Source organism: Apus apus, chromosome 2 (assembly GCF_020740795.1).
Source record: "Apus apus isolate bApuApu2 chromosome 2, bApuApu2.pri.cur, whole genome shotgun sequence".
Classification (NCBI taxonomy): Eukaryota; Metazoa; Chordata; class Aves; order Apodiformes; family Apodidae; genus Apus; species Apus apus.
The window spans coordinates 82,738,394-82,738,924 of NC_067283.1; the positions used below are offsets into that span (position 1 = coordinate 82,738,394).

Sequence of the window (531 nt, forward strand, 5' to 3'; positions counted from 1 at the left end):
ATTCTGACCTATTTAAGAGACCAGAGTTAATAATATTTCCTATTTCTATTCCTCATGCTTTTTGACTGGATTTCTCCAAGGCATTCTTCTTACTCTTACCTTCCTCTTCATTTTGAAAGTATCCATTCACAAGGCAGTGGCTGAAAGATAGAAAAACACACACATAAAAATAGTTTGACTGCAGGTATTCATTGTAAAATATTCCTTTTCTTCCTGGAGGAGATATGAAGGTGAATCAGGAAATGGATGGCTTTTTCAGATCACATGAATCAGTACCCCAGAATTCATCATTTTCACCAAATATCTGGCTACTTTTAGGGACTTGAAGTTTACAGCCCTTATCTGAAGAACATGTAACAACTTATTTAATTGCCTTATATGTCAGAGACTTTAATGAAAAGAAAGAGGTAATTACTAAAAATCAGCTTGCACATTTATAAATGCAAGTGCGAATTTATTTATATCACATAGTTGTGTCAAAAATATCACCTTAAGCATTCATAAAATTAAACAATTTTGTTTATAAAGAGC

At 32.4% G+C, this 531-nt stretch overlaps 1 non-coding gene across 1 annotated transcript; it reads right to left on the reverse strand.

Annotated features, from left to right (window-relative positions):
• Window positions 1-229: 229 nt before the first annotated feature.
• LOC127381938 (small nucleolar RNA SNORD123) lies at window positions 230-298 on the reverse strand. Its single transcript, XR_007888831.1, has one exon. It is a non-coding gene; the product is annotated as a small nucleolar RNA SNORD123 (small nucleolar RNA).
• Between the last annotated feature and the right edge of the window lie 233 nt (window positions 299-531).